This window comes from Heptranchias perlo, unplaced genomic scaffold (genome assembly GCF_035084215.1).
Source record: "Heptranchias perlo isolate sHepPer1 unplaced genomic scaffold, sHepPer1.hap1 HAP1_SCAFFOLD_282, whole genome shotgun sequence".
NCBI classification, from domain to species: Eukaryota; Metazoa; Chordata; class Chondrichthyes; order Hexanchiformes; family Hexanchidae; genus Heptranchias; species Heptranchias perlo.
Window position 1 is genome coordinate 140,289 of NW_027139294.1, and position 25,197 is coordinate 165,485.

The 25,197-nt window shown below is 46.3% G+C and overlaps 1 long non-coding RNA gene and 4 other non-coding genes across 5 annotated transcripts in view; 2 read left to right on the forward strand and 3 right to left on the reverse strand.

Annotated features, from left to right (window-relative positions):
- Positions 1-25,197, forward strand: part of LOC137310834 (uncharacterized) — a 227,062-nt gene that overhangs the window by 86,438 nt on the left and 115,427 nt on the right. The window lies entirely within an intron of this gene.
- On the reverse strand, positions 3,028-3,099 carry trnaa-ugc (transfer RNA alanine (anticodon UGC)). The gene has a single exon. It is a non-coding gene; the product is annotated as a tRNA-Ala (tRNA).
- On the reverse strand, positions 14,844-14,928 carry trnak-uuu (transfer RNA lysine (anticodon UUU)). The gene is given in 2 exon segments: positions 14,844-14,879; positions 14,892-14,928. It is a non-coding gene; the product is annotated as a tRNA-Lys (tRNA).
- On the forward strand, positions 18,173-18,244 carry trnaw-cca (transfer RNA tryptophan (anticodon CCA)). Its single transcript has one exon. It is a non-coding gene; the product is annotated as a tRNA-Trp (tRNA).
- On the reverse strand, positions 21,640-21,731 carry trnar-ucu (transfer RNA arginine (anticodon UCU)). Its single transcript is given in 2 exon segments — positions 21,640-21,675; positions 21,695-21,731. It is a non-coding gene; the product is annotated as a tRNA-Arg (tRNA).

Sequence of the window (25,197 nt, forward strand, 5' to 3'; positions counted from 1 at the left end):
CACCTGATGCCTGCAATAGATGCTCTTTGTATAACTCCCCACATCCTTACTGTCCGGCTCTGTTTCCACTCTTCACTGTCCAATAACAATAAACAGGGTGAGACTGGAACTAAACCAGGACCATTCACTCCTGGTTTGGGGAGTGAAAGCAGCAATGGTTTTAATAGCAGGTTCTTCCCATTCTCTCTCCCTTCCCCTGGACACACCCTGTCCACACACAGCCCGAGAATGACCTCTCCGTTCCCCCCCTCTCACTCCATGTTCCGGGACCAGTTCCTGATCCACTCCGCCTCTTACAAACAGCCCCCGGACTCCCCCTGCCCTTCCCCCGGACTCAATGCCGATCTCTGAGCCCATCTGCGGACACGGTCCCGGAGCGATGAGCTGCTGTAATGAGGCTGCTCTTTGCTCCCTTCCCCCGGGGGCCGTGATCTCTCCATTCCCGCCTGTCTGAGCAAAGGAAGTGGGTCTGGGGGAAAGGTCAGAGGGAATGGGCTCCACAGGCAGTGCAGGAACAGGCACCAGAATGGGAAACAGATGGGATTCCACCAGTGCCTAACGCTGGAATCCAGACTGACTTTACAATCTCCAACTATTAAACTCGAGGTTTCCATCCCTGCTGTTTCTCTCGGGCTCTTTTGATGGGAAAGAGTCTTTCAGAGATAAAGTGAGCGGCTGTGGAATGAGCCAATGGGTTCTGTTCATTCTTGGCTCCCTGACTGATAAAGTAACGTTTGACTCCGAAACTGGAGGGAGGATTCCTCAAACCAATCCTGGAGAAACGGGGGAGGAAAGTGGGAGTCGGTGTATTTGCTGGGACCGTGTAGGATTAATATCAGGCAGCAACAGTCCCAGTTTATTTCAATCGGAGTGAAACTCTCGGTCACTGAGAGTAATACAGAACGGCCCTGAGCTGCAAGATTGCAGAGGGGACAACATGCAAGAGAGGGTTAAATGTGTGACACTGTCCCTGAGAGTGGGATTAATAATGTGTCTGTCTCTGAAATAATATCAGTGAGAGATGAGACTGCATCTTCTGTCACTCCACCTTGGAATAGCAATTGGAATGAAATATTTTCCAATTTGTTACTCTGTGTAAACAGGACATTACAGGTCAGTCTCTCTCTCTCTCTCTCTTTTGTGCAGCATATGAAGTTGAGATACTGTGACTGAGAGTGATACAGAGACACCGATAGGAAGTGTAATTCTGATACTGTGCCTGTCTGTTTTTATCTCTCTCTAGCGCTGTACATGAAGGTGGAATATTGTTACTGAGTGTGAAACGGACACACTGATGGGAAGTGTGAGACTGATACTGTGTCTGTGTGTCTCTCTCTGTCTGTCTATCTTTCTCTCTCCCTCGTGCTGTACAAGGAGGCGGGATACTGTTACTGAGCGTAATATAGACACACTGATAGAAAGGGAAAGACTGATTCTGTGTCTGTGAACAGACCTCCAGTGCTATTGGTGAGACGGTCACTGTCCCTTTTACTGTAAATCAACCGGTCTGACGGGGCATTCATCATTCGCCAGTCCTGTAAGGAAAGGTGGAGAGAAACCGTCTGTAACTGTCTGACACTGGACTGTCTGTGAGTGTTGAATTTATTCAGTAAGTAGTCGTGTCTGGGTGTTGAGAACGGGATGGAGAGGACACCAGTTACTATTATCCGACAGTCAGTCAGTTTAGGAGGAGAGAGAAACACAGAGAGACTGGAGGAGCCCAGAGCGGATAATTTGTATTTTCATCTTAACCAAACATATCACTGTGTGCGGACAATATAATAATGTAAAAGGAGGAGGACAAGGTGAGGCCCAGACAGCATTGAATCTCATTTCACTACAGACGGACGCAGGACTTGCCCCAGGTGAGGATTTTGTGTTTAAAGATCACTTCACTAAAAACACCTTGACGATCTGGGGTTACAGACGGACATGACGGGCAGGAAATGACCAGCTCGTTCATCAATCCTGCCCTACATGCCTGGAGCATCGTGACTGGACACTTCCGACACACACCACCAGCCCCACCCACCGGGAACATGGAATCTCCTGGGAGCGGTTGCAAACCAGAAAAAAATCCAGAAAAAAGGCGGAGAGAGATTCAGCACCCACCGCACCAGAGAGAGTCAGCACCCACCGCACCAGAGAGGGTCAGCACCCACCGCACCAGAGAGGGTCAGCACCCACCGGACCAGAGAGAGTCAGCACCCACCGCACCGGAGAGGGTCAGCACCCACCGCACCGGAGAGGGTCAGCACCCACCACACCGGAGAGGGTCAGCACCCGCCGCACCAGAGAGGGTCAGCACCCACCGGACCAGAGAGAGTCAGCGCCCACCGGACCAGAGAGAGTCAGCACCCACCGCACCAGAGAGGGTCAGCACCCACCGCACCAGAGAGGGTCAGCACCCACCGGACCAGAGAGAGTCAGCGCCCACCGGACCAGAGAGAGTCAGCACCCACCGCACCAGAGAGGGTCAGCACCCACCGCACCAGAGAGGGTCAGCACCCACCGGACCAGAGAGAGTCAGCACCCACCGGACCAGAGAGAGTCAGCGCCCACCACACCAGAGAGGGTCAGCACCCACCGCACCAGAGAGGGTCAGCACCCACCACACCAGAGAGGGTCAGCACCCACCGCACCAGAGAGAGTCAGCACCCACCACACCAGAGAGGGTCAGCACGCACCACACCAGCCGGGAATACATTCCAGATGCTCAGTACTTTCTGGGAAAAGATGAAGCTCCCAACATCCAGACTATTCTTCCCTCTTTGTGGTCGGAACGCCGGTCCGCTGCTTCCCCCCAATCTGTGAAACTGGAAATAATCTATCACTGGGCAAGCTGATCCACCATGAGATGGGAGCCATTGAAACACCATGGGCGCTCTCCCATTGAATTATATTCTGTGCGGAGCGTTCGGTTTTTCGCGAGGTGAAGAAACTCTTGTCTCTCCTTGTGTGTGAATGTGAGGCGAATCTCAGATGATATTCTCACAGTTGAATCCAAAATTTTAAATTTAACTTGTTTGGACACACCGGGGATTGAACCCGGGACCTCATACATGCAAAGCATGCGCTCTTCCACTGAGCTACATCCCCACGGGTCAAAAAATACCTGAGAAATAAACAAGCAGACACTTTAGAAGTGAAGCCGTGAGCTTTCTGCTCCGTCTCTCCAGGATATCGAGATGCCCAGCGGTCCCGCGTGTTCACAATGTTCAACCTCTGCTTCAGTTCACGGGGTTTCTGCTCCTCTTTGCTTTGAACTTTCCAAAAAAAAAGTCTGCGGAAATAAAAAAAACCCAATCGCTAATGGTCAGTGACAAGGCTGAAATCCAACCTCTGAATCATAAAGTGAGATGGAAGAATGACAGAGCGTCAAACAGGAACAAGAGCTGGGACTGCTCGCTCGATATTGCACCGTCACACATTCCCCTCAGTCGGCGGCTGCTTTGAGTTGAGCTGTTGAGGGGACCGTGAGATGAAGTCCCGCTCCGGGACAATTTAATGCTTGTGGAGCCTCAGAAGTTGGAACTCGCTGAGCTCAAAAAGCGGAATTCAACTTTCCGTGGGTAATTCTGGTGGAAAATTATTTAGGGAGATACTGGGAGTTGAACCCAGGACCTCAACACATGTAAAACATGCGCTCCACCACTGAACTAAATCCCCAGATTAAAGAAACCTCTCACCAAGGAAAGAAGAACTGATTGTCCTCATTTTATGAGGCCACCCGTGGTGGGTGTGCACTCCACTCACTGCATTTTACTGGAGAAATAATCATAGAGTCATAGAGTCATACAGCACGGATAGAGGCCCTTCGGCCCATCGTGTCCGCGCCGGCCATCAGCCCTGTCTACTCTAATCCCATATTCCAGCATTTGGTCCGTAGCCTTGTATGCTATGGCATTTCAAGTGCTCATCCAAATGCTTCTTGAATGTTGTGAGGGTTCCTGCCTCCACAACCCTTTCAGGCAGTGAGTTCCAGACTCCAAGCACCCTCTGGGTGAAAAAGTTCTTTCTCAAATCCCCTCTAAACCTCCCGCCTTTTACCTTGAATCTATGTCCCCTTGTTATAGAACCCTCAACGAAGGGAAAAAGCTCCTTAGTATCCATTAATCAATTTATATTATGTAACTATCCTCCACTCACTGCATTTTACTGGAGAAATAATCAATTTATATTATGTAACTATCCTGCACTCACTGCATTTTAATGGAGAAATAATCAATTTATATTATGTAACTATCCTCCACTCACTGCATTTTAATGGAGAAATAATCAATTTATTTTATGTAACCATCCCCCACTCTGCATTTTACTGGAGAAATAATCAATTTATATTCTGTAACTATCCCCCACCAGGTTTTAGCTGTTGTCAGAAATAGTCCCTTCGTGGTCGCCAATTGTAGGATTTAAACCACTATTTTCAGGATTATAATCTGATCCAATCTAAGGACTGGTTCCTGACAACAACAAGATCACCACTGGTACTGCTATTACGGTTAAAGGCAAAACCGATTTATTAATCACATCACAATTAGTACAAAAAGGTGATAATTAACAAAGAGAAATAGTGAGTGTTCCTTGAAACCTCAGGAGTGTCCCTCCAAGTGACTACAGTGCGGTCTCTCTCTCTCTCTCTCTGTCCCTCCAAGTGACTACGGTGCGGTCTCTCTCTCTCTCTCTATCCCTCCAAGTGACTACGGTGCGGTCTCTCTCTCTCTCTCTCTATCCCTCCAAGTGACTACGGTGCGGTCTCTCTCTCTCTCTCTCTATCCCTCCAAGTGACTACGGTGCGGTCTCTCTCTCTCTCTCTCTATCCCTCCAAGTGACTACAGTGCGGTCTCTCTCTCTCTCTCTATCCCTCCAAGTGACTACAGTGCGATCTCTCTCTCTCTCTCTCTTGCTGTGATCTGTTGACTGAAAAGTTCTCTTCTTCCTTGCCAGAATCTTGTGCGCCTTCCTCAGCTTTTGAGGTCTCTTCTTATTCCCTTTTTCAGTTTGTGAGCAGTTCACTCTCACATCCACATCTCTCAGCCTGACCATTATTCATGTCTCTCAACCTTCAGAAGTTACATTCCAAGCATAACTCCTGGTACCATCCGTGCCTTGTTGTTACAGACTTAACAGAACCTTATTTAGAGTTTACATTGCGAGCCTTCACAGAACCGTTTGTATAAACAGACTTCCACTCACTGGCTTGTGGAGGCTTGAGATAGAGAGGCCTGAGCCTGAGTGACTCCTTGATTTAATGAACCTTCAGTCCCTTTATCTACATGTCTTTTAGACATTATGCTATTACAGCACATTCCTCCCTTAGGTCTGTTAATTCCCACTTTACTGTTGTCAGCATCCTTTTAGTTTTAACTGCAAACTTGACTATAATAACCATCATGCATCCTTCTCGGCCCACCAGCACTTTCTTATTGAACACACGTTACATGGTTCATTCTATATTAATACACAGTACAGTTTACATTTATAGATACATAGATTCACAGTACATTTTGTTCTACTTCTACTATTGATTATAATTATACTAAATTCTATCTGTTAATGGGTTAATCCTTACACGTTGTTCTTCCTGACTCTAAACACCATAGTTCAGTCCTGGATGTGATTAACTGCAGAATCCAAACCCTGCAGTCACTTGTGAACTCGCTGGTGTCTCAGCACATGTGATGACTGAGTGAATCCCTTCCCACACACGGAGCAGGTGAACAGTCTCTCCACAATGTGCGTGAGTTGATGTGTCAGCAGTTCATTTCTGCTTTTCAAGCTCTTCTCAATGTTACTGCATTAAAAGGTCACTCAATAGTGTGAACAAGTTGATATCTCAGAAGGTGAGATGAATTAGTGAATCCCTTCCCACACACGGAGCAGGTGAACAGTCTCTCCCCAGTGTCAGTGTGCTGGTGTTTCAGATCATTTGTTTTAAAGCCCTTCTCACAGTCAGAACATTTCAGAGGTCTCTTATCAGAGTGAACTCGCTGGTGTCTCAGCAGGTGTGATGACCGAGTAAATCTCTTCTTACACAGGGAGCAGGTGAACGGCCTCTCCCTGGCGGGAGTGTGTCGATGTCTTCACAATTTGTATCTGCATTTAGAGCTCTTCGTGCAGTCAGAACATTAAAAAGGTCTCTCCCCAGTGTGAACAAGTTGGTGTGTCAGCAGTTTGGATGAAATAGTGAATCCCTTCCCTCACACGGAGCAGGTGAGAGGCCTCTCCCCAGTGTGAGTGCGTTGGTGTGTCAGCAGATTCCTTTTGCTTTTAAACCTCTTCTCACAGTCAGAACATTTAAAAGGTCTCTCATCGGAGTGAACTCGCTGGTGTATCAGCAGGTGGGATGACCGAGTGAATCTCTTCTTACACACGGAGCAGGAGAACGGTCTCTCCCCAGTGTGAACTCGCTGGTGTTTCAGCAGTTCAATTTTGCTTTTAAAGCTCCTCTCACAGTCAGAACATTTAAATGGTCTCTCATCAGTGTGAACAAGTTGATGTTTCAGCAGGGTGGATGACTGAGTGAATCTCTTCTTACACACGTAGCAGGAGAACGGCCTCTCCCCAGTGTGAACTCGCTGGTGTTTCAGCAGGTGGCATGATCGAGTAAATCTCTTCTTACACACTGAGCAGGAGAACGGCCTCTCGCCAGTGTCACTGCGTTGATGTCTCAGCAGTTCATTTCTGCCTTTAAAGCTCTTCCCACAGTCAGAGCATTTAAAAGGTCTCTCATCAGAGTGAACTCGCTGGTGTGCCAGCAGGGTGGATGACTGAGCGAATCCCTTCCCACACACGGAGCAGGTGAACGGCCTCTCCCCAGTGTGATTGCGTCGATGAGTTTCCAACTCTGACGGGTAATTGAATCCCTTCCCACAGTCCCCACATTTCCACGGTTTCTCCGTGGTCCGGGTGTCCTTGTGACTCTCCAGGTTGGACGATCAGTTGAAACCTCGTCCACACACAGAACACGTGTATGGTTTCTCCCCGCTGTGAACGGTGCGATGTTTTTTCTGGCTGTGTAACTGGTTAAAGCTCTTTCCACAGTCAGTGCATTGGAACACTCTCACTCGGGTGTGTGTGTCTCGGTGCTTTCCCACTCACACTGATGTTTGAAATCTTCTCCCACAGACAGAACAGACAAATATTTCTCCTTCCACATTCAAAGGCCGATGATATTCAGGTCCTGATGAATCGAGTGAATCTGTCAGATCTTGACGTGCTGTTTGGTTTGAATTTCCCTCTGCAAATCCTCCCCTTCTAATACCCTATAAAGGAGTTTATAAAAGTCATCACTGTAAGTACAGGATAGAAATTCAGAACAGACAATTCTAGCTTCTACGGAACATTCTTTCCACTCTTGTGCCTCACAGCTGTAAATCCCCATCCCACACACTCTCCCTCCTCCCTGTGCTGAAATCCAAACTCATCGCATCATCTTTCAGTGGCCCGAAACCATGAGTGAAAGGGTGAGAGAGTGAGTGCGAGAAAGTGAGTGCGAGAGTGAATGCGAGAGTGAGAGAGTGAATGAATGTGAGAGAGCGAGTGTGAGTACAGCAGTGGGCTCGGTGTGGAGAATGAAGTGGGGCAGGTGGAGCATGTTTCAGTGGGGCAGCAGTGATCATAATCTCATTAGGTTTAGAATAGTTATGGAAAAGGACAAGGAACAGTCAAATGTGAAAATTCTGAACTGGAGGAGAGCTAATTCCAGTGAGTTAAAAAGGGGTCTTGTCCAGGTGGATTGGAATCAAAAATTGGCAGGCAGAACAGTATTTGAACAATGGGAGGCCTTCAAGGAGGAGTTGGTTTGGGTACAGAGTGGACAGATTCCAATGAGAAGGAAAGGAACAGCACCCAAAGCTCGAGCTCCCTGGATGAATAAAGATATAAAGATCACCATTTCTCCTTCATTTACAGACATTCCCTGACCGATAACAATTTCTCTTTCATTTACAGACACTCCCTGACCAATCACCATTTCTCCTTCATTTATCGAAGCTCCCTGACCCATCACCATTTCTTCTCCATTTACAGACGCTCCCTGACCGATCACCATTTCTCCATTTATCGAAGCTCCCTGACCAATCACATTTCTCCTTCATTTACAGACGCTCCCTGACCGATAACCAGTTCTCCTTCATTTACAGACTCTCCCTGACCGATCACCATTTCCCCTTCATTTACAGACGCTCCCTGAACGATCACCATTTTTCCTTCATTCACAGACACCCCCTGACCGATCACCATTACTCCTTCTTTTACAGACGCTCCCTGTCCGATCACCAACTCCCCTTCATTTACAGACGCTCCCTGACCGATCACTATTTCCCCTTCATTTACAGACGCTCCCTGACCGATCATCATTTCTCCATCATTTACAGACGCTCCCTGACCGATCTCCATTTCTCCTTCATTTACAGATGCTCCCTGACCGATCAACATTTCTCCTTCATTTACAGACGCTCCCTGACCGATCAACATTTCCCCTTCATTTACAGACGCTCCCTGACCGATCACCATTTCTCCTTCATTTACAGACGCTCCCCGACCGATCTCCATTTCTCCTTCATTTACAGACGCTCCCTGACCAATCACCATATCTCCTTCATTTACAGACGCTCCCTGACCGATCACCATTTCCCCTTCATTTACAGACGCTCCCTGACCGATCCCCATTTCTCCTTCATTTACAGACGCTCCCTGACCGATCACCATTTCTCCTTCATTTACAGACGCTCCCTGACCGATCACCATTTCCCCTTCATTTACAGACGCTCCCTGACCGATCACCATTTCTCCTTCATTTACAGACGCTCCCTGACCGATCCCCATTTCCCCTTCATTTACAGACGCTCCCTGACCGATCCCCATTTCCCCTTCATTTCCCGGCGGGTAGTGAGGGGGGGATAATGTTCACTGTTTTATATTCGGGTCTGGGGCCGCACTCGGGGTTTGTAAAGCCTGAGCCTGGGCCTGAGCCCGGACCCGGGCCCCGGGGTTTATTGAGCCTCTTGCTCCGATCCTCTGACCTGCACCGAACGCGCTCCTCCCGCAGCCTCGACTGGCCGCGCATGCTCAGGACACACTGCCCGGATATGAGTCACTACTGCGCCTGCGCGCTGTGCTCCACTGATTCAGATAGGGCACAATCTGAACCGCGCTGCATGCTGGGTGATGCAGCCGCCATTGATGATCTTAATATCTGGACGAAAAACAACAACATTTGAAGCAGGAAGAGCGCATTTGGACCAAGGATAATAAAATAAACTGAAAGCCCAGCCCTTCGTGCTATTTAAACCGGCACAAACACACAGCATAGAAGCACCCCCCCAACTTTGGTGAACTCCAGATAATATTTTTTTCATTAACTTTTATTAATTTCGTTTTATTAATTGTTGCAACTGACGGGTTCAATTAATGTTTATTTTCCAACTGCACCACAGGACCGTCAGTTTCACCATTAACCCCGCCCTGGTGATTAAGGAGATATCCGGACCAAGAGGAGCAGCAGGAATTTATCGGAATTTCCAGTAATGAGTGGGGTGTCGCAGCGATCAGTGCTGGGGCCTCAACTATTTACAATATATATTCATGGCGTGGATGAAGGAACAGGGTGTCTTGTGGCCAAATTGGTTGATGATACAAAGAAAGGTGGAAAAGCAAGTTGCGATAAGGACACAACTTGTCTGCAAAGAGATATTGACAGGTTAAGCGGATGGGCAAAAATTTGGTGGATGGAATATAATGTGGGAAAATGTGAAGTCATCCACTTTGGGAGGAAAAATAAAAAAACTAAATATTATTTGAATGGAGAAATCGTACAAAATGCGGTGCAGAGGGACCTTGGTGTCCTCGTACATGAAATATAAAAAGTCAACATACAACGCAGGTAATACGGAAAGCAAACGGAATATTGGCCTTTATTTCCAGCAGGATGGAGTATAAAAGCAGGGAAGTCGTGCTACAACTCTACAGGGTGCTGGTGAGACCACATCTGGAGTACTGCATACAGTTCTGGTGACCTTATTTAAGGAAGGGCATACTTGCATTGGAGGCAGTTCAGAGAAGGTTCACGAGGTTGATTCCGGGTATGGAAGGGTTGTCTTATGAGGAAAGATTGAACAGGTTTGGTCTGTAATTATTGGAGTTTAGAAGAATGAGAGGAGATCTTATTGAAACATACAAGATTCTGGGGGGACTCGACAGGGTAGATGCTGAGAGGATGTTACCCCTCATGGGGGAATCTAAAACTAGGGGGCATCGTCTCAGAATAAGTGGTCGCCCGTTTAAGGCGGACATGAGGAGGAATTTCTTCTCCCAGAGGGTTGTGAATGTTTGGAATTCTTTACCCCAAAAAGCTGTGGAGGCTGAGTCATTGAATACATTCAAGGCTGAGTTAGAAAAAAATTTTGATTCGCAAGGGAGTCAAAGGATTTGGGGAAAGGGCGGGAAAGTGGAGTTGAGGTAAACATCAGATCAGCCATGATCTCATGAAATGGCGGAGCAGGCTCGAGGGGCCGAATGGCCTACTCCTGCTCCTATCTCTGATGATCTTATGGTCTTATGGTAAATTGACTGGAGGGATGAGAGAACAGTTGGTCCTCCAACCAATCGGAGTGTGAGAGGGGCGGGAGTTGCGGCACCGAATGGGCGGGTCTGAGCCCAGATGTCCCTCATTGACTGAAGCAACATTTAAAAAAATAATTTATCTTAAGCTCCAGGAGAAAACACGACCTTTCTGTTGTGGCTTGAAACAGATGAAACCAGATGAGGTGGAGCAAACATTTCAACATTTGTTGGAAAAACACATTAATTAAGAACAGCCAACATGGATTATTTGAGATAACTCGAGTATACTGATAAGGGAATGTCGTGGATGTTGTGTAGATGGATTGTGAAAAGGTGTTTGATAAGGTGCCGGACAGGAGACTTGTTGATAAAATTAATACCCACGGTATTAAAAAGAATGGGGCAGTGTGGATAGGAAGTTGTGTAAAGGGCAGAAAACAGAGAGTAGTGGTTAATGGATGTTCTTCAGACTGGAGGGATGTTAACAGTGGTGTCCCCCAGGGTCAGTGTTGGGACCATTGCTCTTCTCAATGTAGAGAATGATCTCAGCTTGGGTATGTGGGACACAAGGTGAAAATCTATAGATGACGCCAACATTGGCAGCGTGGGGAACTGGGAAGAGGAGTCAGTGACTTCATTGTGACGTCCACGGGTTCGTAAACAGGCAGGTGAAAATTAACGCAGAGAAATGTGACGTTTTGCATTTTGAGAGGAATAAAAATGAGATGAAATGTACACTAAATGGTCAAAGTTTAAAAGTAGACGAGCAGAGAGACTGTTAATTAGACTCATAGAATCAAAGAAATTGATGGCACAGAAAGAGGCCATTCGGCCCATCGTGTCTGTGCCGGCCGAAAAAGAGCTATCCAGCTTAATCCCACTTTCCAGCTCTTGGCCCATAGCCTTGTAGCTTCCGGCAGTTCAAGTATTCTTCAAATGCGATGAGGGTGTCCGCCTCAACCACCCTTTCAGGCAGTCAGTTCCAGACCCCCACAACCCTTGGGTGAAATAATTTCTCCTCAGTTCCCCACTAAACCTTCTATGAATCACTTTAAATCTATACCCCTGGTTATTAACCTCTCTGCTAAGAGAAGTGGGTCCTTCTAATCCACGCTATCTGGGACCCTCATAATTTTGTTCACCTCAATTAAATCTGCCTTCAGTCTCCTCTGTTCCAAAGAAAACAACCCCAGCCTATCCAATCTTTCCTCATAGCTAAAATTCTACAGTCCAGGCAACATCCTTGTAAATCTTTCTTGCCTTGTGTATAAAATGTCTGCTATTTGAAAGTCGTGACATTGATCAAAGTCCACGTTAAGTTTTCTTGCCATTTGTGTCAAGATTTGGAGAAGATCTGACACTTTCAATATTGCTGACCTTTAACTGTAGCTCACAGTGTCTGAACAGTCACTGTTATCAATATCCTTTTATGTATCTCTTTGTGCTCCATCTCCTTAACAGCACAAGCTGATCACAGCAATGTTTTCTTCAAATGGAATCCCAATGTGAGAAAATGCAAAATTTCAAAGTGAAGCATCACATGCAGGATTGGAAGGAGAGTGTGAGTGGAGATAATTGGCTTGGATCAGTGATCTCTTGAGCATTAAGACATTCATTATCTGAAAGAAGCACGGAGATGAGATTTTTGTCTATATTTATCAATATAGAAAAGAAGCAGGGCGTTGAGATACTTTTGTCCATTCATCCTGCCATCTACAAAATCCATCACCTCTCAATGCCCAGCATCTTTCGTTCCAACTCCTTGCTCTACAGGGAAGTCTTGGTTTCATTAATTCTCCGTGTTTTCAGCAAACATCTCATTCACCTCGCAAATCTGACTTATAAGTCATCCCATCGTGTTGACATCATGTTAGCAACTCAAGATAAGCTGCTTTATGTTGATGGAATGCATTCGAGTCAGTTTTCAGGATCAATATGTCGAGGAATCTAGAAGGGAACAGGCTATTTTAGATCTAGTATTGTGTAATGAAACAGGGTTAATTGATAATCTTATAGTAAATGATCCTCTGGGGAAGAATGATCATAATATGGTAGAATTTGATATTGAGTTTGAAAGTTTGAGAGTGATGTCATTAAGTCGGAAACTAGGGTCTTAAATTTAAACAAAACCAATAACGTAGTTATGAGGATTGAGTTGGCTAAGGTAGTTTGGGAAATTAGATTTAAAAATATAATGATAGATAAGCAATGGCGAAGATTTAAAGAAATAATTTATAATTCCTCAACAAAATTACATTCCCTTGAGGGTTAAAAACTCCACCGGAAAAGTGGTCCAACCTTGGTTAATTGGAGAGATTAATGATATTTTAGGTTAAAAGAGGCTTATAATGTTGACAACAAGAATAGTAAGCCTGAGGATTAGGAGAGTTTTAGAAATCAGCAAAGGATGACCAAGAAATTGATAAATATGTATAAAGGAAGAGATTAGCGAAAGTAAACATGGGTCCATTGGAGACAGAGACAGGAGAATTTATAATGGAGAATAAGGAAATGGCAGAGACGTTAAACAAGTATTTTGTATCTGTCTTCACAGTAGAGGACACAAAAATCATACCAGAAGTATTGGGGAACCAAGGTTCTAATGAGAGTGAGGAACCTAAAGCAATTAAGATTAGTAAAGAAAAAGTACTGGAGAAATTAATGGGACTAAAAGCTGAGAAATTCATTGGCCCTGATGGCCTACATCCTAGGGTTTTAAAAGAGGTCGCTGCAGAGACAGTGGATGCATTGGTTTTATCTTCCACAGTTCCCATGATTCTAGAAAGTTCCCCATGGATTGGAAGGTACCAAATGTAACCCCTCTATTCAAGAAAGGAGGGAGTGAGAAAAGAGGGAACTACAGGCCCTTTAGCCTGACAATAGTAGGAGGGAAATTGCGGGAATCTATTACTAGGGACGTGGTCACAGGGCACTTAGAAAATCAGAATATGGTTAGGCACATGCAACAAGTTTTATGAAAGAGAAATCGTGTTTGACAACTCTATTAGAGGTTTTGAGGGTTTAGATAGCAGGGTAGATAAGGGAGAACCAGTGGATGTAGAATATTTGGATTTTCAAAAGGCATTCGATAAGGTGCCACACAAAAGTTTGTTGAACAAGATTAGGGTTCATGGGATTGTGGGTAATATATTAACATGGATTGGGGATTGGTTGACTTACAGAAAACAGAAAGTCGGAATAAACAGGTCATTTTCGGGTTGGCAGGTTGTAACTAGTGGGGTGCCGTGAAGATCAGTGCTTGGGCCTCAGATATTTACAATCTATATTAATGACTTAGATGAAGGGACCGAGTGTAATGTATCCAGGTTTGCTGACGATACAAAACTAGGTGGGAAAGTAAGCTGTGAGGAGGATGCAAAGATGATGCAAAGTGAAACAGACAGGATAAGTGAGTGGGCTAGAAGTTGGCAAATGAAGTATAAAGTGGGGAAATGTGAGATTATTCACTTTGGTAGGAAGAATAGAAAAGCAGAATATCTTTTAAACGGTGAGAGACTACGAAATGTTGGAATTCAGAGGGATTTGTGTGTCCTTGTACACAGATCAGAGAAAGTTAACATGCAGGTGCAACAAGCAATTAGGAAAGCAAATGGTGTGTTGGCCTTTATTGCGAGGTGGTTGGAGAACAAGGATAAAGAAGTCTTGCTGTAATTATATAGGGCTTTGGTGAGACCGCATCTGGAGTACTGTGTACAGTTTTGATCTCCTTAGCTGGGAACGATACACTTGCCTTAGAGTGGGTGCAACAAAGGTTGACTAGATTGATTCCGGGGATGAGAGGTTTGTCCTGTGAGGAGAGATTGAGCAGAATGGGCCGATATTCTCTGGAGTTTACAATGATGAGGTGATCTCATTGAAACATATAAAATTCTTAGAGGGCTTGACAGGGTAGATGCTGGGATGCTGTTTCCCCTCGCTGGAGAGTCTAGAACTAAAGGTTATAATCTCAAGATAAGGGGCCGGCCATTTAGTTCAGAGATTTCTTTGCTGAGAGGGTTGTGAACCATTGGAATTCTCTACCCCTGAGGGCTGTGGATGCTGAGCCATTGAATAGATTCAAAACTGATGAAGATAGAATTTTGGACACGAAGGAACTCAAGGGATATGGGGATCGGTCGGGAAAGTGGAGTTGAGGTCGAAGATCAGCGTTATCAAATGGCGGAGCAGGCTCGAGGGACTGAATGGCCAACTCTTGCTCCTTTCGCTGATGTTGGTCCGCTGGAAAAGCAGAACTTGCCAGCTGTTTTAAAAATTTTAGCCTAAACAGGGACTTGAACCCTGGACCCTCAGATCGCGACCTGTTTTAAAAGTCTGATGCTCTACCGACTGAGCTATCCAGGCTCGTTGTTTGATTGCTTTCCATCATACAGATTCATGGTGGGACTCTGAATTATTCCTGTCGATGTCGAATTCGGGGGAGTATCTCTTTTGCACAATTTTCAGCAACGTGTTGAGGAGAATCCTTGTTTCTGTTGAACATGATGTAAGAAACATGGACAGTGAACTCTTGAGTTTACAATTCTACTTGTTTGTACAAAATGTTTTGTCATTCGTTAGCAGCAATTAAAAAAAACACTTTACCCAATGGTTCAAAAGCTGAACTTGTTCCACACGGGAGCTGGAAAAGGCCTCTCGACATTTCAGCCGATCAATAATTGAAAGCTGAATAATTTCACCCGTTGCACCGTGACACCAGGCAGCAGATCTGCCTCCCGAATTTTCCCGACAAGACACTTCAAACCGATGAATCTCTGCTTCACGGAAAGAAGAATTGTGTGTTTGGTTCTTTAGATTTAAAGATCTCGTGCCGGCCGCTTTACCATTTCAGCTCTCGCCAATCGCCCCCTCTCCCTCCTATAAACAAATAAACTCTCACCTGCTATTGCAAGACGGGGGGCCAGAGGAGCCTCAGTGCCCACATGGGGACATGAAGAAGTCGATGTGTTATGGAACTGGTTGTACCTTGAACTCCAGTCAAAATGTTTAGAAGGTTCAACTACTTTAGATGGCGCTGAAACTCACAACCCCAGCATTTCTCGAGTGTATAATTATTGTAGAAATAACGCGCGCTGACCGATTGCTCCACTGGAGCCGCGCACGGTCTGTGTCCCCAGTGCTCCCATCAAACAGCTTCATCCTCGGTCTCTCAATTATCACTTCCTGATCTTTCCCACACAGAAGCCTCCAACCAAGAGGCGATTCGTTAAACATCCACAGTGACCTTTAAAAGCCGTGGAATCTGAAACAAAATCCCAGACGATAAGAACTTTTAATTATATTATTATTATTAACTTAAGGACAATTATTTTCATGCTACTTTGAGGATTTGGGGAAATTGAGAGCTGAAACGAAGAAACTCTCTCTGGGCTGTCGGTGATTGAAGAGATGGGAGTTATTTCATTTGAAAACCGAGACTCGGAACTTCCTGATGGAGAAGTGTGAGAGAAGATTGTGGTTAGTGGCAGTTACCGGGGAGATCGAGAGGAGAGGGAGAAAAGTCAAAGTCACAGCTGTGACAGCTCAAGTGCTCTGCTTATCTATAATATTTAGACAGTAATGTAAAATACAGGAGAAACCAGTTTGGTATCGGTTATTAAAAATACTAAAAGTCCTGGGTTCAAAGGCGGATTTGTGAAGAGGGAACTGATTTAACCGCCAGACCGAAATCATTCCCCATGAATCTGAAGCGTCTTGGGGAAAATGGCAGTGCGAACTGTTCTGTTCATGTCATGACTTGAAAGACCCTCCAATTCCCGACAGTATCTTTGAACGAGTTGTGTAGACAAACCGCGATAGAAGCCGCTTTGCATTCGTCAAACGTGTCGGTGACGATATTGGGGGTGATCAGGGTCGATTTCAATTATTTGAAATCTCTCCATGTGACCCGAAGATTGACGGCAGAATCGAGTTTTTCCTGTAAGTCCTGAATTGAAGGGAAAGGCGCAACAAGCAGGTCGGAGAAATGGAGAGCAGAAAATGTGGGTGAAACTTGCACGAGTGAAAATCCCTGTATGTTGGAAGACTCAGTCCCCAGTGGGGGAGAGGATTGGGATTTCAAGCTGTCTCACAGCTCACACACTCACACCATTGGCTCATTTAATCACCTTCAACAACTCGAATACATCAACACTTAATCTTCTATACACAAGGAAATACAAACCTTTTCTCTGCAACTTGTCCGCATAATTTAAACATTTTAGCCCCGCTACCATTCAGGTGAATCTGCGCTGCACCCCCTCCAAGGCCAATATATCCTCCCTGAGGTGTGGTGCCGAGAACTGAATGCAGGACTCGAAATGTGGTCTCAGCAGAGTTTATATAACTGGAACAATGCAAAGTACTCATTTAGTACCTTTGCCATGCCCACTGCCTCCGTGAGTAGATCTCCTTTATGGTCCCTAATCGTCCCCACCCCTCCTCTTACTACCCGTTTATTGTTAACATGTCTGTAGAAGACTTTTTGATTCCCTTTTATGTTTCCCGCTTCATCTTACTCTCTATCTCTCTTATTATCCAGGGAGTTCTGGCTTTAGTTGCCCGACCTTTCTACCTCGTTGGAATGTACCTTCTCTATACCTGAATCATCTTTTTATAAGGCGCCCACTATCCAATTATAGTTTTGCCTGACAATCTTTAATTCCAATTTACCGGGGCCAGATCTGTTCTCATCCCACTGAAATTGACCCTCCTCCAATTGAGTACTTTTACTTTAGAGTGGACAGAGTCCATTTCCATAGCTATTCTAATCCTTATGATACTGATCGCTGCTCCCTAAATGCTCCCCCACTGACACTTGCTCCACTTGGCCCGCCTCATTCCCTTGAACCAAGTCCAGCAATGCCTCCTTCCTCAGTGGGCCAGAAACGTACTGGTCGAGAAAGTTATCCTGAACACATTTCAAAAATTCTTCCCCTTCTTTGCACCTTATATTATTGTTATCTCAGTCTATATTAGGATAGTTGAAATTCCCGGTTATTACTATTTTATGGCTTTTGCACCTCTCTGTAATTTCCCTGCAAATTTGCTCCTCTATAATCCGTCCCACCAGCTGGTGACCTATAGAATACACCAAGTAGTGTAATCGGACCTCGATTGTTCCTTAACTCGAACTCAGTACCCAGGAGAAATTCCCTCGTTCCTGGGAACTTTGTATTAAACAGAAGTTAGCAGCAAAAAGTGTTCGTGGTGGGACTGAGAAATGCTTTAACAGCCGGCACCCTGAAAACAGAGCTCCAAGTATCGGTTTAAATAAAGTCCTGAACTGACAGAGCGGAGGGCAGATGAGGATTGAATTAAATCCCAATTCACTGAATCTAAACAAGGTTTAAATAAGTGAATCTGTCAGGAGTGGGATTCCTGAGCTTGTGTGTGAGCTGAAACTGGATCGGTCCCGTTCTGTAAAGACTGAATGGCAGGCGGCTCCCAGACAGGGCTCAGGCCGGGACTGGCAGCTCTCCGCTGGGAACGGCTGGATTGGAGAGCGGGGCTCCTGCGGTGTTGCTGCTGCTGCTTCCGCCTCTTCGAGACCCTGTGGCGGTCGGTACCGATCTCCCTCCTATGGATCCGGCTCCAGGTGGGCGCTGTGGATCTCGTGGCGCAACGGTAGCGCGTCTGACTCCAGATCAGAAGGATGCGTGTTCGAATCACGTCGGGGTCATTGTATTTTCGCAATGTTTCAGTATCACTCTGTTTTATCGCGGGGGAGTCTTTCAGGGATGGTCTGTTCACTGTGTGTAAAATAATATTTATCACAGAATGAACACACCACAGAAGGAGGCCATTCAACCCATCAATTCCTTACCTGCCTTTTGTAAGACCAATGCCATTGGTCCCATTTCCCGTCCCTTTCCCCGTGGCCCTGCATTTTCCCCTTCAAGTATTTATCAAATTCCTTTTTAAAAGCCACGATTGAATCTGCTTCCACCGCCCTTTCAGGCAGCGCATTCCAGATCATAACCATTCGCTGCGTAAAAAAATTTTCCTCATGTCGCCTTTGGTTCTTTTGCAATCACCTCAAATCTGTGTCCTCTGGTTTTCGACACTTTTTAAAAATTCGTTCACGGGATGTGGGCGTCGCTGGCAAGGCCAGCATTTATTGCCCATCCCTAATTGCCCTTGAGAAGGTGGTGGTGAGCCGCCTTCTTGAACCGCTGCAGTCCGTGTGGTGACGGTTCTCCCACAGTGCTGTTAGGAAGGGAGTTCCAGGATTTTGACCCAGCGACAATGAAGGAACGGTGATATATTTCCAAGTCGGGATGGTGTGTGACTTGGAGGGGAACGTGCAGGTGGTGTTGTTCCCATGCGCCTGCTGCCCTTGTCCTTCTAGGTGGTCGAGGTCGCGGGTTTGGGAGGTGCTGTCGAAGAAGCCTTGGCGAGTTGCTGCAGTGCATCCTGTGGATGGTACACACTGCAGCCACAGTGCGCCGGTGGTGAAGGGAGTGAATGTTTAGGGTGGTGGATGGGGTGCCAATCAAGCGGGCTGCTTTATCTTGGATGGTGTCGAGCTTCTTGAGTGTTGTTGGAGCTGCACTCATCCAGGCAAGTGGAGAGTATTCCATCACACTCCTGACTTGTGCCTTGTAGATGGTGGAAAGGCTTTGGGGAGTCAGGAGGTGAGTCACTCGCCGCAGAATACCCAGCCTCTGACCTGCTCTCGTAGCCACAGTATTTATATGGCTGGTCCAGTTAAGTTTCTGGTCAATGGTGACCCCCAGGATGTTGATGGTGGGGGATTCGGCGATGGTAATGCCGTTGAATGTCAAGGGGAGGTGGTTAGACTCTCTCTTGTTGGAGATGGTCATTGCCTGGCACTTATCTGGCGCGAATGTTACTTGCCACTTATCAGCCCAAGCCTGGATGTTGTCCAGGTCTTGCTGCATGCGGGCTTGGACTGCTTCATTATCTGAGGGGTTGTGAATGGAACTGAACACTGTGCAGTCATCAGCGAACATCCCCATTTCTGACCTTATGATGGAGGGAAGGTCATTGATGATGCAGCTGAAGATGGTTGGGCCTAGGACACTGCCCTGAGGAACTCCTGCAGCAATGCCCTGGGGCTGAGATGCTTGGCCTCCAACAACCACTACCATCTTCCTTTGTGCTAGGTATGACTCCAGCCACTGGAGAGTTTTCCCCCTGATTCCCATTGACTTCAATTTTACTCGGGCTCCTTAGTGCCACACTCGGTCAAATGCTGCCTTGATGTCAAGGGCAGTCACTCTCACCTCACCTCTGGAATTCAGCTCTTTTGTCCATGTTTGGACCAAGGCTGTAATGAGGTCTGGAGCCGAGTGGTCCTGGCGGAACCCAAACTCAGCATCGGTGAGCAGGTTATTGGTGAGTAAGTGCTGCTTGATAGCACTGTCGACGACACCTTCCATCACTTTGCTGATGATTGAGAGTAGACTGATGGGGCGGTAATTGGCCGGATTGGATTTGTCCTGCTTTTTGTGGACAGGACATACCTGGGCAATTTTCCACATTGTCGGGTGGATGCCAGTGTTGTAGCTGTACTGGAACAGCTTGGCTCGAGGCGCAGCTAGTTCTGGAGCACAAGTCTTCAGCACTACAGCTGGGATGTTGTCGGGGCCCATAGCCTTTGCTGCATCCAATGCACTCAGCCGTTTCTTGATATCACGTGGAGTGAATCGAATTGGCCGAAGACTGGCTTCCGTGATGGTGGGGATATCGGGAGGAGGCTGAGATGGATTATCCACTCGGCACTTCTGGCTGAAGGTGGTTGCAAACGCTTCAGCCTTGTCTTTTGCACTCACGTGCTGGACTCCGCCATCATTGAGAATGGGGATGTTTGCAGAGCCTCCTCCTCCCGTTAGTTGTTTAATTGTCCACCACCATTCACTTCCGCCAATGAGAACAGCTTCTCTTTATTAACTTTATCTGAACCCTTCATGACTTTGAACACTTCTATCAAATCTCCTCTGAACCTTCTCTGCTCTGAGGAGAACAACCCCAGCACGGGGTAAATGCGGTCAATTAGCTCCAATATATTTATTTGGGCATTAAACAAAACGTGAAAGACTGGCGAGGCGTTGTGTGAACGGAGCTCACTGCTTTCAGACAATAAATCCAATCACTGCGTGGGCGCTGGGTTAAAATCTCACCACTGATAGAATTTCTGGCAATGTTCATTTTGACCTGTTCACAGAAAACCCGATTGTCGTGCGATGGAGCAGAGGATGTGAAAGAAGCTGAAAGTGGAAGTGCAGATATTAGTTTCATCACAGTGACTGGACACGTTTCCACAGGTTCGGGCCTCTCACCTTAAGATTCTTTCCAGCAGAGTGGGACAGGTGATCAGAGTGACCGGGCTCCAGCGGCGCAATCGGTCAGTGCGCGATCCTTATCTGACAGTACAGGGTCGGGAAATACCGAGGTTGTTAATTCGAGTCTCACCGAGATCAAACAATCCTTTTGCTTGTGAACATTTCGACCGGAGTTGAAGGTACAATTGGTTTGTTCCAAAATGCATCTACTTATTTGCATTGCCATGTGGTTCCTCCGGTCTGCGCTGTTGCATTCGCAGATGAGATGTTTAATGTCATTCGTTTACAGGAGGGAGGCTGCGGAATTGGAACCAAAAACTATGATTTTGATCCATCCAAAAAAATGGGATTTAACTGCAGTTTTAAACCAGCGCCTTCGACCGCTCAGCCAGGATACTTTCCATCCTGCACTTCAGGAGCTAGTTTTACAGGAATAGAATTACTACAAGCAAGAATTCTCCCCCTCAAGCACCAATGCTCACACGGCAGCAGGATGCATGTGTCCAGTTAGAAACCTGTCTGAAGGAACATTCAGTCTGACAGAGCCGGAAGTCCAGCAGATTGACTTTCGGTCTGAGCAGATGATGAGTCTCCTCCTTGAGAGAGTTTCGCCAATCCAGCTCAGAGTGGATTTAGAATCATAAATCCGGGTTTGACTGGAGCCACTTGTGTCAGATGAAGTGTCGGGGGCAGTTTCACATCCTTGACGGACATTAATGACCCTGCTGCAAAATTTCACTTCCCAGCTCCCGATTCGTGAACTAAAACCCAACTCTGGTGGGACTCGAACCCACAACCTTTGAATGTCTCCTCCAACCACAAAATAGAAGTCCAACACGCTATCCATTGCGCCACAGAGTCAGTTATGCAATGTGAGGGAGAGCGGGGATCCTGTGCTGTGGTTGAGGCGGTCAGGCTGCTCCTGCTTCCGCCTCTCACATTCCGAGAGCCGCGGCGGCAGTCTGCACCGATCGCCCTCCAATGGATCCGGCTCCAGCCGCTTTTTGTGGGCCTGGTGCAAGAACAGTCGCGTCTGACTCCACATCAGAAGGCTGCGTGTTTTGAACCAGGTTGAAATCACAGCATTTTCACTGTGGCTCAGGGTCCTGCCGCCGTGTTGACCGATACTCTGCAACTCTCCCTGTGTTTACCGATACTCTGCAACTCTCCCTGTGTTGACCGATACTCTGCAACTCTCCCTGTGTTGACCGATACTCTGCAACTCTCCCTGTGTTGACCGATACTCTGCAACTCTCCCTGTGTTGACCGATACTCTGTATCTCTCCCTGTGTTTACCGATACTCTGTATCTCTCCCTGTGTTTACCGATACTCTGTATCTCTCGCTGTGTTTACCGATACTCTGCAACTCTCCCTGTGTTGACCGATACTCTGTATCTCTCCCTGTGTTTACCGATACTCTGCAACTCTCCCTGTGTTGACCGATACTCTGTATCTCTCGCTGTGTTTTCCGATACTCTGTATCTCTCCCTGTGTTTACCGATACTCTGTATCTCTCCCTGTGTTGACCGATACTCTGTATCTCTCGCTGTGTTTACCGATACTCTGTATCTCTCCATGTGTTTACCGATACTCTGTATCTCTCGCTGTGTTTACCGATACTCTGTATCTCTCCCTGAGTTTACCGATACTCTGTATCTCTCCATGTGTTTACCGATACTCTGTATCTCTCGCTGTGTTTTCCGATACTCTGTATCTCTCCCTGTGTTTACCGATACTCTGTATCTCTCCCTGTGTTGACCGATACTCTGTATCTCTCGCTGTGTTTACCGATACTCTGTATCTCTCGCTGTGTTTACCGATACTCTGTATCTCTCCCTGAGTTTACCGATACTCTGTATCTCTCCATGTGTTTACCGATACTCTGTATCTCTCGCTGTGTTTTCCGATACTCTGTATCTCTCCCTGTGTTTACCGATACTCTGTATCTCTCCCTGTGTTGACCGATACTCTGTATCTCTCGCTGTGTTTACCGATACTCTGTATCTCTCCCTGAGTTTACCGATACTCTGTATCTCTCCATGTGTTTACCGATACTCTGTATCTCTCGCTGTGTTTACCGATACTCTGTATCTCTCGCTGTGTTTACCGATACTCTGTATCTCCCGCTGTGTTTACCGATACTCTGCAACTCTCCCTGTGTTTATCTCTGTGTCAATCCGTGGGCAGATTCTGAATGAACAATGAAATAAATGAGGGGTTCAGACAATTCTCCCATCTGACACTTAGGAACCAATGAGCGAAACTTTATAATAAGATATTGCTTATTGTGATGCAGCAAAGAAAACATTGTATTTTGAATGTTTTAGGTTCAGTTTTGTACAAAAAGAAACTGTGACCACAACGTGTTTACAACAAGCCGCCTTTTAAGTTGATGTCAGGCTCGCTAACATTATATCACGAGGTGTGGGCACCGCACTGATAACCTTCATGTGTATCCGGGCCTTTCAGACACTTCGTGTGACACAAGAGCTTTCCAATCCCCGCCAGCTCCTGGACACCGAGACTTCCGTCGAAGCAGCATTCACCGGCAGGGCCGATATCGCGCCCCCTTTGCCGGACTTCAGCAAATTCAACGTTGAAAATACAAAACAGGACGGACAGTATCTGGAAAACAGTTAAACGTTCAGTGTTCAGACTTTAGTCAGAACAAGAAACAGGACTTTGTGTAGATATTAAGTGGATGTGCAGTAAGAGTGCGCTGTTGTTTTGTAAACTGTGGGAGTGTAGATATGAGTGTGATGTTCACATAGCAACTGTGGGTGTGTATATATGAGAGCGGTGTATATATATGAACTGTGTGTGTAGATATGAGTGCCTTGTTTATTATGAGTGCGATGTTTATATATGAACTGTGGGTGTGTATATATGAGTGTGATGTTTATATATGAACTGTGGGTGTGTATATATGAGTGTGATGTTTATATATGAACTGTGGGTGTGTATATATGAGTGCGATGTTTCTATATGAACTGTGGGTGTGTATATATGAGTGCGATGTTTCTATATGAACTGTGGGTGTGTATATATGAGTGCGATGTTTCTATATGAACTGTGGGTGTGTATATATGAGTGCGATGTTTCTATATGAACTGTGGGTGTGTATATATGAGTGCGATGTTTCTATATGAACTGTGGGTGTGTATATATGAGTGCGATGTTTCTATATGAACTGTGGGTGTGTATATATGAGTGCGATGTTTATATATGAACTGTGGGTGTGTATATATGAGTGCGATGTTTCTATATGAACTGTGGGTGTGTATATATGAGTGCGATGTTTATTTACTTTTTTTCTTTCATGGGATGTGGGCGTCGCTGTCGAGGTCGGCATTTATTGCCCATCCCTAATTGCCCTTGAGACGCTGCGACAACGGATGAACGGACACCGCGCAACAATCGCCAAACAGGAGGGTTCCCTCCCAGTCGGGGAACACTTCAGCAGTCATGGACATTCATCCACCGACCTTCGGGTAAGCGTACTCCAAGGCGGCCTTCGAGACACACGACAACGCAAAATCGTCGAGCAGAAATTGATAGCCAAGTTCCGCACCCATGAGGACGGCCTCAACCGGGATCTTGGGTTCATGTCACGCTACACGTTACCCCACCAGCGAACAAATGTTATCTGTTTTTAATATAACGGGTCAGTTGCTGTCTTTTCTATGTTTCTACCTCTCTATCTCTGTTTTTTTTTGTTTGTTGTTTTTTTTGGTGATTTGTATATTCTGAGACCTGGCAGGTAACACCTGTCTATCTGCACACTGATTGCCTTGGCAACGGGCAGTTGAAAAAACTGTCTGTAATCACCAAGCATTGTTCTGTGAATTATAAATGCGATTTCATTTCGAGGATTTCATTTTCACATCGTTCACCTGACGAAGGAGGAAGCCTCCGAAAGCTTGTGAATTTAAAATAAAATTGCTGGACTATAACTTGGTGTTGTAAAATTGTTTACAATTGCCCTTGAGAAGGTGGTGGTGAGCCGCCTTCTTGAACCGCTGCAGTCCGTGTGGTGACGGTTCTCCCACAATGCTGTTAGGAAGGGAGTTCCAGGATTTTGACCCAGCGACGATGAAGGAACGGCGATATATTTCCAAGCCGGGATGGTGTGTGACTTGGAGGGGAACGTGCAGGTGGTGTTGTTCCCATGTGCCTGCTGCTCTTGTCTTTCTAGATGGTAGAGGTCGCGGGTTTTGGAGGAGCTGTCAAAGAAGCCTTGGCGAGTTGCTGCAGTGCATCCTGTGGATGGTACACACTGCAGCCACAGTGCGCCGGTGGTGAAGGGAGTGAATGTTTAGGGTGGTG